The sequence below is a fragment of the Bufo gargarizans genome, chromosome 5 (genome assembly GCF_014858855.1).
Source record: "Bufo gargarizans isolate SCDJY-AF-19 chromosome 5, ASM1485885v1, whole genome shotgun sequence".
NCBI lineage: Eukaryota > Metazoa > Chordata > Amphibia > Anura > Bufonidae > Bufo > Bufo gargarizans.
The window spans coordinates 268,754,293-268,767,652 of NC_058084.1; positions in this window are offsets into that span (position 1 = coordinate 268,754,293).

Consider the following 13,360-nt stretch of genomic DNA (forward strand, 5'->3'; position numbering starts at 1 on the left):
CAGATTGCTGGCCAATCCTGCCTAAAATGGTGGGTGTGGCTGACAATAGCCTAATGTATAGTGGCCTTAAGTGTGCATGTTATTGCCTATAAATACCCAAACAGAAAATGTAATTTCCTTTGATATGCTCTAGTCTGATCACTACAACCAGTAAGGAGTAATCCGGTTACGAGTAACAGTTTGAATACATATGGGTGGTCATTTATGAACAGATATACGCCACTTTTGTGCCGTATATCTGGCACAGATTCTGTCGCACGCCATGTTGTGGTAGAATCTGTGACATCTTCCCTGCTCACACCAGGTCTAAAAAAAGTGTCCGTCATGTGGGTGGGGAAAGGGGGTGGGTTGGCAGGCCCCTCTCATTCACCATTTTCTACTCTTGGTATAAGCGTAGAAATGGTCTAAATGTAAGACAGCTAGGAGGCCAGTGCCTCTACATAACTTTGGCGATCCACTGCCAGTGCAGGGGCTTATTAAGACGCCGGTCTTAATAAATGTGCCCCATGGTTCTTTGTGATTTTGTTCTCTGATGCACACCAAGAGAACAGTAGAAAAAAATGCTGCAAACTTTGTGAAGCATATGTGATGTACAGGGTCAGATTGGGAGCTTAAAACGGCCCCAGCAAAGAAATCTAAAACAATCAGGGCTAGTCACATTGGTGGTAAGTGGGGCCAATGCAGAAATACAATTGAAAATCTCCTTAGACAATAGGACCGAGCTCTCCAGCCCTTCTGTACAGCTGGATAGTCAAATCTGGAGCACCATAATTTTATAAAGAAGCTTATATGTGGAGCCCACTCATTACATGTACAAACCTATAGTGAAGCAACAATCACTAATACTACAAAGTGCATTTCAATAAATTATCAAAAGTTTAATTTCAGTTATTCTATCCAAAAAGTGAGACTCGTATATTCTATAGATTCGTTGCCCACAAGTGTTTCTTTTAATGTTGATAATTATGGCTTACAGCTAATAAAAGCCCAAAAGTCAATATCTCAGAAAATTAGAATATGTATAAGACCAATTTTTTAAAAATGTTTTTAATACAGAAACTGCCTACTGAAAAGTATATGTACTCAATACTTGGTTGGGGCTCTTTTTGCATGAATTACTGCAAAGGTGGTGTGGTGTGGCATGGAAGTGATCAGCCTGTGGAACTGCTGAGGTATTCTCGAAGCCCAGGTTGCTTTGATAGTTGCCTTCAGCTCGTCTGCATTTTTGGGTCTGGTGTTTCTCATCTTACCCTTGACAATAGATTCTTTATGGGGTTTAGATCAGGCAAGTTTGCAGGCCAAACAAGCATCAGGTATTATTAAACCAAGTATCGGTACTTTTGGCGGTTTGGGCAGATGCCAAGTCTTGCTGGAAAATCAGCATTGCCATAAAGCTTGTCAGCAGAAGGAAGCATGAAGTGCTCTAAAATTACCTGGTAGATGGCTGTGCTGACTTTGGACTTTATATAACACAGTGAGCCAACACCAGCAGATGACATGGCTCTCCAAACCATCACTGACTGGAAACTTTAAAACTGGACCTCAAGCAACTGGGATTGTGTGCTTCTCCATGCTTACTCCAGACTCTGGGACCTTGATTTCCCTTTCATCTGAAAACAGGACTTTGGACCACCACTGAGCAACAGTCCAGTGCTTTTTCTCCTTAGCCCAGATAAATTGCTTCTGATGTGTTTGGCTCATGAGAGGCTTGACACAAGGCATAAACCTGTATGTGGTGGCTCTTGAAGCACTGACTCCAGCCAAATTGAATCTCCCCCGAATCTCACAGACTTTTGAATCTCCCCGAATTCTTAAATGGCCTTTTCTTGAAAATCCTTTCAAGGCTGCAGTTATCTCCGTTGCTTGTTTTCTACCACACTTTTTTCTTATACTCAACATTCCATTAATATGATTGGATACCGTACTCTGACTTGACAACTGTCAAGTCAGCAGTCTTCCCATGATAGGGTAGCCTACTGAACCAGACTGAGGGACCATTTAAAGGCTGAGGAAACCTTTATAGTTTATTAGCTGATTAGAGTGTGACACGAGTCTACAACATTTTCCCAATATTCTAATTTTCTGAGATACTACCTTTTGGGGTTTTCATTAAATCATCAACATAAAGAAATAAATGCTTGAAATAGTTCACTCTGTGTGTAATGAATCTATCTAAAATGAGTTTCACTTTTTAAACTGATTTACTGAAATAAAATCACTTTTTGATGATATTCAAATTTATTGGGATGGTACATAACAACCTACAGTATGTGTTAACCAGAAACAAACTGGAAAAGCACTACATTTTGTTACCAGGCAGAGGTTGTGGCTTGTATGTACACTGTGCCCATTCACATTTCAATTGTATGTAGAAGTTGATCAGAAAAACTATTTAAACCAAAATAATCCTTTGTCTGTGATATTTAACTATGAACGATCGTTCTAGCCGATCAATGAAAGCCCATCTTCTAAGTCAGCTGTGTTTGAAATTTAAATTTTTGTCTGATTTAATTCGACGAAATATCCTTTGGTCAAAAGAAAACTGATCGTGGACGAAATAACTTTCATTGAAAGAACATCCCCAGAAAGGTCTTTTGACCCTCACTCCGTTTTATTTAACATGTATGGGCAGTGTGAACAACTGTAATGATCAATAAAGACTAAAATGTGTATGGCTGTGTCTGCGCAACAATCGTTCACTGGCCATCAACCAACTAATGTGTATGGCCACCTTAAGGCTACTTGCACACAATGAGGATTACACAGTTTTTCTGCGCAAACTTTTGTGCGAAAAAGCTGCAGTTTAATATGGTAGCAGCAAAGTGTAGGAAATTTCACAAATTCTCATGTACATTTGTTTTTTTTTGTTTTTTTCCTTGCAGAAATTGATCTGCCGTGCGAATTTTGAAATCTGCAACATTTGTAAATGATTTCACCCTTTTCAATGCAAGGGTTAAATCTGTAGTAAAATTGAATCAAATGCACACCAAAAAGTACAAGTAACACCTGGTTTTTGGTGCAGAATTGCCAGAAATCCACATGGAAATTTTGTCATCACAGCCTGCACCCGTGTGCAGTTAGCAAATAGCAAATTACATTATGGCTACTTTCACTCAGTCAGCATTTGGAGTCTAAAACCAGGATTGGAACCTACGGATATATAGCATAATGGGACGATGTGTACCTCTTCTGTGGTTTTGACTTACAAATAATGACCATGTGAAAGTGGCTTAAAGGGAATCTGTCATCTGGTTTTACCATTTTAAGCAGTCACCATCGCTATGTTCACTAAAGTACCTTGTTTCCAGTAAAATCTTTTTACTTTATTTCGTTTTGTCCTTTTGATATAAAAGCGCTTTTTATGATATGCTAATATCATAATATAGCGATGGTGACAGCTTAAAATGGTAAAAGCAGGTGACCGATTCCCTTTAAAGGGGTTGTGTCATTTCCACAAATAGCAACCCTGTATACTATAGGAAAAAGCACTAGCCTACAGTATGTGTGTTCCCTGGTCCTGGCAACCAGAGAGGCCGGCACTTTTTTCGATAGTGTACAAGAACGACCACCACTGATGGATTGCAGGGTGGTCATAACTAGGGATGAGCAAATCTACTTTGGATGAGAACATCCGAAGTCGATTCGCCAAAAACTTTATTCCAATACTGTACGGAGCAGGAGCTTCTGGCTCACTTGCAATAAATATATTTATTTATGAAGTTATTACCCAAAGTCTTGAGACTTCGCGAAGCAATAACTTTGGCTCATCGGAGCCAATACATTCTAATACTGTACGGAGCTCCAGTGCAGCATATGACCCAGCCTCTACATAAGCTGGAGTCACGTAGCGCTGCACGTCACTCTGCTGTGCTTAGTGTAGTGAGAGGATGATGCTGCTGCTGTGAAGGAGAGAATAGGACAGAATCTTTAATCAGAACTCCAATTGAACTCAGCGATCTACATAGATTTTGTTGTGTGGGTGCAGTGCACAATCTTTTTACCCTGCCCTGAGCCCAGTGATAGAGAAAAAAACTTAAATCCGTCTGTTAGTTAGGTGGGCGGCTGCGGACATTTTATGCAAGCTCAGTGCACCAGTACTGCATATGTGCTTTTGAGACATTCAAATCCAAGCTTGAAATACTGCAATAATAATCTGGTTTTAAAAAAACACCCTTTTTTTTGGCAATATCCTACATCTGGTGCCTTTGCAGCATTAGTCAGTGTGCAATTTAAGCTAGAAATACAGCTATACATTTTGGGCAAAATATGCGATTTTACAGCCCTTGCTGCATCAGCACGTGTGAAATTCAAGCGTTATATACTGCTGCCATATTCTGTTAGTAAAAAAAACACCCTTTTGGGGCAAAATACTTACCGTATTTTTCGCCCTATAAGACGCACTTTTTCCCCCCCAAAATTGGGGGGGGGGGGGGAGGCAGTGAGTCTTATGTGGCGAATACTTCAGTTTGTATACCGCCGACCGCATGCTGCGCAGCGCGGTGGCGGGTGTATTAGTAGGCATGGATGAGGGAGGAGGGGCCGGCATCCAGCTCTGTAACTACAGCGGGCCCGGTGCAGTCACTGTATTCTGCTACACTGGGCCCGCTCACTGTAGGAATCCTAACTGCAGGCAATGCTAACAGTAGTCTTTTATGCAGCCTGTACTTACGATACTAACTTTCCGGCAGCCAGCAGGCAGGAGGCTGAGCTGGCGGGAGGGCGCTGACAACGTAACTCACTATGTCACGCGCCGGCTCCGCCCACTTTATGAATGAAGAAGGGAGAGCCGGCGCGTGACATAGTGAGTTACGTTTTCAGCGCCCGCCCGCCAGCTCAGCCTCCTGCCTGCTGCCTGCCTGAAAGTTAGTATCGTAAGTACAGGCTGCATAAAAGACTACTGTTACGGTACCTTAATCAGCATACAGCATTGTCTGCTGTTAGGATTCCTACAGTGAGCGGGCCCGGTGTAGCAGAATACAGTGACTGCACCGGGCCCGCTGTAATTACAGAGCTAGACGCCGGCCCCTCCTCCCTATTGGGGGTCATTCTATGGATAGCACTGTTATGGGGATTTGTGGATGGCACTGTTATGGGGGTCTGTGGATGACACATAGCGTAAAATGCTATTTATGTGTCATCAACAGATCCCCCATAACAGTGCCATCCACAGTGCCCCCCATAACAGTGCCATCCACAGTGCCCCCCATAACAGTGCCATCCACAGTGCCCCCCATAACAGTGCCATCCACAGTGCCCCCCATAACAGTGCCATCCACAGTCCCCAATAACAGTGCCATCCACAGTCCCCAATAACAGTGCCATCCACAGTGCCCCCCATAACCGTGCCATCCACAGATCCCCATAACCGTGCCATCCACAGATCCCCATAACAGTGCCATCCACAGATCCCCATAACAGTGCCATCCACAGTCCCCCATAACAGTGCCATCCACAGATCCCCATAACAGTGCCATCCACAGATCCCCATAACAGTGCCATCCACAGATCCCCATAACAGTGCCATCCACAGATCCCCATAACAGTGCCATCCACAGATCCCCATAACAGTGCCATCCACAGATCCCCATAACAGTGCCATCCACAGATCCCCATAACAATGCCATCCACCGACCCCCCCATAACAGTGCCATCCACAGATCCCCATAACAGTGCCATCCACAGATCCCCATAACCGTGCCATCCACAGACCCCCATAACAATGCCATCCACCGACCCCCCCATAACAGTGCCATCCCCAGATCCCACATAACACCATTAGGCACACCTTTTGGTTCAAATTTTATTTTATTTTTTTCCTCCTTAAAAACCTAGGTGCGTCTTATGGGCCGGTGCATCTTATAGGGCGAAAAATACGGTAATATTGCAGCCTTTGCTGCATCTGTGATTGTTAAAAACAAGCTTTGAATACTTCAATAAATTTCTGGCTTTGAAAAAACACCAATTTTTGGCAATAACCTTCATCTTAGGCCTCTGCCGCATTAGTCAGTGTGCAATTTAAGCTAGAAATACAGCTATAATTTTCTGGGTTTTAAAAAACACCCTTTTTGGGCAAAAATCTTTAATTGCGGCCTAGTCTGCCTCTTTACTTGTGAGATACACCCTTTAGATACTGTTGGTCTATTCTGCTATTAGAAAAACACCCATTTAGGGCAAATTTTTGCTGCATATGTCATTGTGAGATACACCCTTTACATACTGTTGTTCTATTCTGCTATTAAAAAAACACCCATTTTGGGCAAGATCCTAAATTTTAGAAATATAAGAGCGTCAAATAAGGGACGTGGCCCCAGTCGTGGTGCTGCTGGTAGAGCTCCTGTTGCAGGGAGAGGACATGGTCAATCTGTGCCAGCTACACGCACAAGTGAAACACCTTCCTCAGGTGCGAGTAGGCGATAGAACCTTCAGCGGTATTTGGTCGGGCCTAATGCGGCTCCACGAATGGTGAGGCCAGAACAAGTACAGGCAATAGTAGATTGGGTTGCTGACAGTTCCTCCAGTTCCTTCACATTATCTCCCACTCAGTCCCCTGCTGAAAGATCAGAGTTGGCACCTGCAGCCGATGTCCATCAGTCTTTCACCTCACCTTCTTGCAAATCAGCCAAGCAGGCTGAGCCCCATGTCATGCAGCAGTCTCTTCTGCTTTTTGTTTTTGATGACTCTGTTAGCAGGATTTCCCAGGGCTATCCACCTAGCCCTGCCCCAGAAGTGGAAGAGATTGAGTGCACAGGAGCCGAACCACTTATATTTCAAGGTGAGTACATGGGAGGACTATCGCAGCATGTCGCGGATGATGACGAAACACAGGTGCCAACTGATAGGGCTTTTGTAAGTGTGCAGACCGACAAGGAGGGCAAGGGGTAAAGACTGGGTGGAAGATGATGTGGAGGACGATGAGGTCCTCGACCCCACATGGAATCAAGGTCATGCGAGTGACCTGTGTAGTTCGGAGGAAGAGCCGGTGGTCGCACAGAGCCACCAGCACAGCAGAAGAGGGAGCAGGGTGCAAAAGTGGAGCAGCCGTTCCCTAGACAGTACACCTGCTACTGCCCACTGCAGCAAGGGACCGAGCACACCAAAGCCAGCTCCAAGAAGTTCCCTGGTGTGGCAGTTCTTCAGACAATGTGCTGATGACAAGACACGAGTGGATTGCATGCTGTGCAATCAGAGCCTGAAGCAAGGCATAAACGTTCTCAACCTGAGCACAACCTGCATGACCTAGCATCTAAGTGCAAAGCACGAGCTGCAGTGGAGTAGACCCCTCAAAAACCAAGAAGGGTCTCTGGCTCCTCCTGCTTCCTCTTCTGTTGCAGTCTCGACCTCTTCATCCACCTCTGGAGTGACAGTGCCATCTGCCACCCCGCAAACAGAGGATCTGCCAGCAACACCACCACCTGGGTCACCAAGCATCTCCACAATATCCCACGGAAGGGTTCAGCTCTCCATCTCCCAAACACTGGAGCTGAAGAGGAAGTACCCCCCTACCCACCCACGATCCCTGGCCCTGAATGCCAGCATTTCAAAATTATTGGCCTTTGAAATGCTGTCATTCCGTCTGGTGGAGAGGGAGAGCTTTAAAAGCCTTAAGGCGGTGGCTGTCCCACAGTACGTCATGCCTAACCGCCACTACTTTTCCAGGCGTGCCATCCCTTCCCTGCAAAACAAAGTGGGGGACAAAATCTGGTGTGCACTGCGCCACGCCATCTGTGGCAAGGTGCACCTCACTATGGATATGTGGACCAGTAAGCACGGTCAGGGACGTTATATCTCCCTAACAGAACACTGGGTAAATGCAGTGGCGGCTGGGCCTGAGGTGGATAGCAGTTTGGCGCATGTCCTTCCACCACCTAGGATTGCAGGGCTTCAGTTTGCCTCCTGTTGCATCCTCCTGCTACTCCGCTTCCTCCAACAGCTCTGCATCTGGTCAGCGTCACATCTTCACCACCAACTTCAGCACAGCCAGGGGAAAAATGACAGCAGGCGGTTTTAAAATTTATCTGTTTTGAGGACAAACCCCACACCCCGCAGGAGCTGTGGATGGGCCTTGAACAACAGACCAATGAGTGGTTGGTGCCAGTGAGCCTCAAGCTCGGTCTGGTGTTGTGTGATAATGGGCAAAATCTCGTAGCAGCTCTGGGACTAGCTGGTTTGACGCACATCCCTTGCCGGGCGCTTGTGCTGAATTTGGTGGTGCAGAGATTCCTTAAAAATTACCCTAATATGCATAAAGTGCGGGCCGTCTGTGGGCACTTTCGGCGTCCTCACCCTGCTGCTGCTGTCAGAGCTGCAGCGTACCTACGGCCTTCCCGCTCATCGCCTCATATGTGATGTGCCCACAAGGTGGAACTCCACCTTGCACATGCTGGCAAGACTGTGCGAGCAGCAGCAGGTGATAGTGGAGTTTCAGCTGCAGCATGCACGGGTGAATCACTCTGCTGAACAGCACCACTTCACCACCAATGACTGGGCCTCCATGCGAGACCTGTGTTCCTTGTTTCAAGTACTCCACCAACATGGCCAGTGCCGATAATGCCGTTCTTAGCGTTATTATCCTACTTCTATGCCTCCTTGAAAAAACGCTGCTGGCGATGATGGAAGAGGATGTGGCACAGGAGGAGGAGGAAGAGGGATCATTTCATAGGGTTTCCAGACAGTCATTCACAAGTGGCTCCGAGGGTGGGTTCCTGCACCTACAAACGCCAGGTACACAATTGTCCAGCCAGGGCACAGTTCTGGAAGATGATGAGGTGGAGCAGATGGAGGAGGAGGAACCATGTTCACAGCAGGGTGGCACCCAGACCAGCTCATGGCCATCACTGGTGCGTGGCTGGGGGGATACAGAGGGCACAGATGATACACCTCCCACAGAGGACAGTATTTTGTCGCCTCTGGGCAGCCTGGCACACATGAGCGATTACATGCTGCAGTATCTCCGCAACGACCGCCGAGTTGCCCACATTCTAACTTGTGCTGATTACTGGGTGGCCACGCTGCTGGATCCCCATTACAAGGACAACATACCGTCCTTAATTCCCTCACTGGAGTGTGTTTGTAAGATGTGCAAGTACAAACGCACGCTGGTAGACACGCTGCTGGTGGCATTCCCACCTGACAGCGGGGGCACAGTGGAAGCACAAGGCGAAGGCAGAGGAGGAAGAGGTCGCCAACGCAGCTGGGGCACCGCCAGCACCTCAGAAGGCAGGGTTAGTATGGCCGAAATGTGGAAAAGCTTTATCAGCAAGTCACAACAACCAGCACCAACAGCTGATATGGAATGTCTTAGAAGGAGGAAGCATTTCACCAACATGGATTATAATAAACCAGGCATGGATCCCACAGGACTTGTCTGTAACTTGTGCAGAATAGACATGTATACTTGCCTTAACCAGCCATTGTTATACTACAGCGCAATTGCTCATTCTTGTATTTTAGATATTTCACACTCTTTTGGAGTGTACCCTAATTTAAAAAAAATTAAAAAATTAAACCAAAAAACAGTGTTGGTTACCTCGTCCTCCTCCACCGCTGCTTCCACCTACACTGCTACGCCCATTGCCTCCTCAAACTCCTACTCCATATGGACCTCCACCTCATAAATCAAGTTTTTATATTTTTTATTTGTACGTATTTTATTTTATGTCATTTCACTAATTTGTCTGTTACATTTTCGGGTGAAATTCACCAATTTTTTGGTGTGATATACCCATGTTATACCTAGTAGACAGGTAAAAAAGAAAATCACTAATTTGTCTGGTACATTTTCGAGTAAAATTCACCAATTTTTGGCTGTGATATACCCCTGCTCTACCTAGTTGACAGCTTAATAAATTTCATTAATTTGTCTGTTATATTTTTGTATGACATTCAACAATTTTTGGCTGTGATAGACCCCTGCTCTACCTAGTAGACAGGTTAATAAATTTCACAAATATTTCTGTTGCATTCTTGGGTGACATTTGAAAATTTTTGCCATGAATAAACCCCTGCTCTGCATAGGTGACAGGGACTGAAATTAAAAAAAAATAATCTGTTCCATTGTCAGGTGACATTAATCCATTTCTGGCGATGAAACACCCCTGCTCTGCATAGGTGACAGGGACTTAAATTTCTAAAATTAGTCTTTAATTGACCCTTTCATTAGATCCTTCTGCTTTAATAACTTGTCCCACATTTCCACTTCATCCCATTGCAGCCATTGACCTCCCTTGAATGAGGTCTCCCTTTTTCACGCTCCCTCTCCGGCGTAGAATCCTGATTCGCTGATAACCGTGATCAACATGGTAGGCTCAGAAAAGAACATCGAAAGTTGATAGAGAAGATATCCAAATGGATGGTGGACGTCACAGGGACGTGTGATCAGGCAGAAGTTATCTAGAGTCAACAAAGCGGCAGCAGGGCCTCTCTTGGCTAATGTTTCCAAATCCAAAATACCCCAGTGACATTCCCTATAATTTTTTTATTAATCATTCCAATAACAGGGCATCTTAAGAGTCCTGTATTGTTATTTATCGTCGGGAGTAGGTAATTGCAACGCGCCCCTTCCTTTCCTTCAATTCTTCCGTTTTAATAGCTTCTCCCACATTTCAGCTCGATCACAATTAAATTTCATCCATTGATCTCCCTTGGATGTGGTCTCTCTTTCTCGCGCCCCCTCTCCGGGGTGGAACCCAGATTTGCCACTAACCGCGATTATCATGGTAGGCCAGAAAAGAACATCGAAGGTTGATAGAGCAGATATCCAATTGGATCATGAACATCAAACCCTTCCCCCACTGACTTTTACCAAAGATTTACTAACTGTAAAGATAGCATAAGCGTAGACAGGATGCCTAGACATGCACCAGGGGCTCAGGCTGGATGATCAATGTGGTGCAAGGATAGACACTTTTCTCTGACTCTGTACCAACTATTGGTTGGCTTACTTTGAGTCAAATTTTTATTGCCAGAATTTCCACTCCTCATTTCCCATGAAAGTCTGCCTGCTTTCTTCTTGACCATGTTGGAAATGTGTAGAATCTAGAACCTAGATGTACCAAATTGTGCCAATTTATGCCATTTTGCACCACTTTTATTAGACATATATTTGGTACAGATACATTAGTAAATCTAGACCTTGGTGTCTTGTGTGCTGTCTTGTAAAGCTTCTATCGTGTGGCCTATAAAAATGGCTAGACATTTTTTGTCTTTTATTTCTCATAAATTTTTGACATGCACATTTTACAGGCTTTTTTTTCCTTCTATAGAAAAGTCTTATGGAAAATGCTGGAAGAAGCGCCATACCAAGAGCATACTGTTTTGGAGCAAAAAGAGCAGCACAAATGAAAAAAAAAAAAAAGGCCCCAAAAACAAACTGATTATACAATACACTGTTTAAAATTTTCTGGGTCAAATGTGTGTGGCCGAAATGTAAAATTTAACTTTTTTCCCCACAGCAAAGGCATTGGAAAACACCTAATAACACCACTGCTACGACAAGCTGCAGTATTTCAAATCTTAAAAAAGAAAACACCATGAACACAAGAAAATGCACCACATTTGTAAAAACACCACGATGGAAAAAGTGCATATGTCTGCATGATCAAATGCTCGTCCTTTTTCTACTAACTACTGCTTTTCAAAGTTCCCATAGACTTCCAGATAACACCTGGAGTTAGCTATAAAACAGCACCCAAAAAGCATGTCACCAAAAGCAGCCAAACCCCAAATATCATGAAAAAAAATAAAAAAATCAAATCTGATGCAACTTAAAGGGAATGTGTTATCCGAAAAGGACCTTTTGTTTAAATCGGATTTTTATGTTTAACATATTTTTTAAGAATTTTTGGTAATGCTATTTTTATTTTGACATTGAAATATCTATATTTAAACAAAAAACATAATTCTTGCAGTTTTTGCACTGGCCACTAGGCCTAATAATTGGTGCCACTTCTTGGTCTGTACAGATCACTTTACTGCAGATATATATTATTCTAAACCTGCCTGTAATGATGTAATGATAAGGAGATAACACCTTTGTGTACAGATAAGACAGGATCCCCCATTCACAACAGGTGAATGTCAAAGCATATGTATGTAGTGTCCCACATATGTGTGTATGGTCCACTCCAAATTGTTGTGTATTATGATGTTATTTTGAACTATTTCTTTGTCTATGCTGCTGAATCCATATTACAGGCTGGTAACATGTACTACATACTTTCACCACTAGAGGTCTCTATCACACCACTTATATAGTGCAGACACAGGAAGCGAGATAGAGATGAAGAGTTGAGTTGAGTGGAGGAGTTAGGAGGAAGGAGAAGAGACAGGCTTGTCTCTGTCCTCCTGGGCCTAGCCCAGGGGAACAAATTTGCCTCAACCATTGAGTCCAAGATTGGGACTGTATGATGCTACACTGTAGATTAATCTTCTAGGGTATCAAGTGGATTATTACTCTGAACACCACAACCTGTTCAAATAATGAAGCAGAGTGTTTGTCTGCCGTGAGGGAGATCGCCCTGGGGTTATTGGATCATTGAACTAAAGAATATAGGCAAAGGAAGATAATTGCAGTTTATCAGGATTTAGTCACCTTTGCATCAGGTGGAGAGATTCTAAGCTTCAAGCTGCCCCACCTTAACCAAGGACAGAAAGGCGATCGGTCAGAATACTTCTTTACAGAGGATCTGATCTACTACTGATAGGTTGAGAGATAAAAGCAAGATCAGGAACCAAATACAAGGAAGAACATTACCTTTATTAAAGTGAGCTGGAGTTAACCTCTACAATTCACCATAAGGAGCTTGCTAATTTGGATTTGCAGCTTTGCACTTTATGCCATCTGTATGCAAAGTGATGATATTAGATGCCTTACTACATCTGACAAGTAAAGTTCCTGTTTGGTTTAACTACTCATTCCTCATTCTTCTGCCCCATCTCTTGATTGCACCTTACGGTGCTGGCATCACAAGCACAGGGGCCCAGCTACCAAAGCACCTTAAACACCCATTACCATCAAGGACACCTCAACCACCATCTGGTTGGTGTTCCCTGCCATAGAGAGTGCCCCGGAGGATTTCGTGCTGTCTTCCCATCTACTGCACGCCGCCCAAGAAGACAACTGAACTGTGTGTGAGTACTACTACTATCCTAGGCATCTGATCACTAGTACACTTACTCACTCAACCACTACAACCCTGTGGCTCGGTCGCCACATCTATTCTTTCCTTGTGCAATGACCTCTGTACAGGTCACAGAACATACCTAGAAAACTCTCCCATAGAATTCAAGGAGGTCAGCTCCAGACCATTGTGTCTATGGACCATGGGCTGCCGTAAAGCAATTTTCTAAAATGATTTTTAAA